The sequence below is a fragment of the Triticum aestivum genome, chromosome 4A (assembly GCF_018294505.1).
Source record: "Triticum aestivum cultivar Chinese Spring chromosome 4A, IWGSC CS RefSeq v2.1, whole genome shotgun sequence".
In the NCBI taxonomy this organism is placed as follows: domain Eukaryota; kingdom Viridiplantae; phylum Streptophyta; class Magnoliopsida; order Poales; family Poaceae; genus Triticum; species Triticum aestivum.
Window position 1 is genome coordinate 723,886,863 of NC_057803.1, and position 3,562 is coordinate 723,890,424.

Sequence of the window (3,562 nt, forward strand, 5' to 3'; positions counted from 1 at the left end):
AGCTGTACTGAAATGCCTACTCATAGACATAGTAGTTGGTAATGCGGGTTGACACCGCGTCCCGTGCCCCGGGTTCATCGACCACAGTTGAGGGTCGGAGTCGAGTGTGGGTCCATAGGATTGAGTGAATTGCAGAAAACATCGACATTGAAGGCTAGGGTTGCACAAACCATAATTTTACAGTTTTGTGGGAAAAACCACTAATTCTGAGGCTTGTTTTTTGTGTGCAAAAACACTAGTCGCCGGCTTAGGCCGTTATGAGGATGATTATGACAGGTGGGTCCCACTGAACAAGGTGACGTGGCATGACATAACTAATCGCAAATAGACAGAAAATGTTAGACTATACTGCGAAAGGGACAAAGAGGTTAAGGTGGTGATGTTAATTAAAAATTAGGATAAGATCTGACTCGTCCTTCCTCTCCCCAGTGCCCAGCCGTGCGCACGAGCTTCCGTCTCCATGACACCCCGCCTCCTTCTCCTATGCCCCTCGCCTCCATCTTCCTCCCGCCCCCCGACCTCGGCCTCGCCTTGCTGCTCACCTTCATCGGTGCTGGCGAGGTGAAGAGGAGGCGCGACGGCGGCCCGCATAGGAGTGGTGAGGGACGGCCAAATCCACTCACGGTGGGCATGGAGGTGCGGGCAATATGCTTGATAGTGAGCTCCGCCGTTGCGGATGCCCTTCCTATTTCTCCCATATATTCCTCCGACGAGCAAAATCTTTGTGATGCGTGCCACCGCATGCAGGAACCATGCCGTCAAGCTCATCCAGGGCCGCCCGATGCTCAAGCCGCCGCCGCCGGAGGTCCATTACTCTGCCGTTCTAACCAACAACACCGTCGTAGTGCACACTATACAATGGAGAGAGAGAGAGAGAGAGAGAGAGAGAGAGAGAGAGAGAGGTGGTTACTGGGGCGGATAGAGACAACGGGGAGCGCGAGGAAGATGGAGGCGGCGGACAGCGAGGGCGACCGGGAAGCCGGGGACGTTGGAGGCGGCGAGCGTGATGGTGCCGATGTCGAAGGCCGCCATGACGATGGCGGCGGCGGCAATGCGATGGCGTGGGGGAGAATTTTTTTGGTTGGATAAGGTGTGTGCGGCTTGGGTTATGGATAAGGTGGTACCGACCAGTGACGGGCATTAGTAAGTACCCCCCATAGATAGCTACCTTCAAGTTGCGGGTGACAGAAAGCACCCGGCACAGCTAAGCTTTTGAACCACATCCTACCACTCTAAAGTCACTTTCATAAAACATTTGAACTTCAATTTTTTTCTTTGATTAATACACACTATACAAAGACCCGTGCTCAAATTTGGCCACTTTTTGGGTTGGTCTCCTAGTTTTGAGACATGAACTAATTTTCCGGTCACTAGACAGGGCAAAACGATCTTCGGTATGAAATAGTGTGCAAACAAGCTCTCAAAGGGATGAAACTGGACATGGTGTCCTGATTGGAACATTGGAGGGTGTGCTACTAATTTGGGAGAGTTCCGGAAAAAACATGACACACCTCTTGTACAAACCAAATAATCTTCACCGAAGTGTAATGGTTTTGAACGGATTTTTTAAATCATCTGAACTTGAAACTTTTTCTATGATTAATAAACACCATCCAAAGCATAGTCCCCAAATATGGCCACTTTACCGGTTGGTCTGCTGTTTTTGAGACGTTAACTGATTTTTCGGCTACTGGAAAGGGCAAAAAGCTTTGAGCGTGCAAACGGGCTCAGAAAGGGATCAAACTTGACTTGGTATCTTTGTAATACCCGTACATGATGTGATAAAATTTTGAAATCATTACGACAAAAACTTGATACATTTCATGTACAAACTAAAAACTCTCCCATGAAGTGTAAAGGTATCGAACGGAAACCACCACCTTCCAGACGCTACTACATTTATTTAAATCATTTGGACTTCAAACAATTTTCATTAGTAATAAACACCATCCAAAGCCACAAGCTCAAATTTGAGACTATTCTAGGTTTATTAAATACTATTTTCTTTGGTTTTTGAGGAACTAACATATGTGTGGCGGACAGCTCATAGGGACCGCCACAGCTCACTTCTGGATTTTTTTTTATTTCTTTTGGAGCAGGTTACTGAAATATTGTTGCGGCGTGCATAAAGTTGGGGCACCACTTTTGTGGGACATACCAGTGGCTGGCAACTCTACCATGCCCGCCAGTGCTTACTTTAATCATACGGGCAAAATTTCAAAAAACTTACGAGTGGTGTGTCAGTATTGCTGCCCGCCACGGCTGTTGTGATTTTGGTGGCGAGCTTCTATTTCTACCCGCCACTGCAACTTTTCCAAAATAGCAGTAGTGGGTTTCCAGCCATGCCCGCCACTCATTTGGGTTCCCAGTAGTGCATTAGTGAATCTATGCAAATTTTATTATATAAATGCAAAAAGACATAAAATGAGAATCACCTTATTTGTGAACGTAGACGTCATTAATTCCACAAGATATGAAATGAACATTAATATTTATAGATTAATTGGAGATGGATACAAAAAGGCTAAAGCTTTAGTAGCCAGGAGATCTCAAACGAGCATACCACATTTATTAACATTACACATATTAATATTAGGATATCCAAGCTGGGCATCAATGTATTTGTTAATATTGGACAATAATCAATTGGACATCCATTATTAAGTTGTATTGCATTAATGAATCTAATAAAATTAAATGAGCATCAATACCGTGAGATACAAAATGAGCATTGATTTTCATGGACTGGGGACGAATACACAAATGCATAAGCCTTAGTAACCAGGAGATCCCAAACGAGCATACTACATTTAGTAACATTACACATATTAATATGAGGAGATCCGAACTGGGCACTATTGTATTTCTGAATTTATTGGACAATAATCATGACATCCATTAGCAAGTTGTATTACATTAATGAATCTAAGAAAACTAGATATAGTATATAAATAGAAGAACACATAAAATAAGGATCAACTTATATACGACGATATGGAGGGCATTAATGCCAGTAGATCCAAATTGAGCGAATGTCACTATGTGAATTTATTGGACAATAAACGTTTGGATACACATCATCCAGTTGTATTGCATTGAAGTATCTATAGAAAATAAATGTATATAATATTATAACATATTAAATGAGAATCAACTTATTTGTGACTATAGGGGTACTAATACCACGAGAACAAGAAGAGGCATTAATACCGAAGATCCAAAGTGAGCACTAATACCACAAGATCCAAAATGAGCACTAATACTCATAGATTACTTACAGGAGATCCAAAACAAGCACACCACATTTATGAAAATTACACATCATATTAATATAAGGATATGCAAAATGCATCAATTTTACCATCAAAACTTATTTGAGAATAATCATTTTGATACCCATGATCAAGATGTTCGCATGTGTGAACCAATGGACATTCGATATATAAATATGAGAAGATTTAAAATGAAAATCGGCTTATTTTTAAATAGAGAGGTCATATACCAAGACATCCAATGTGAGCATTAGTACCATGATATCGAGAGAGAGAGAGAGAGAGAGAGA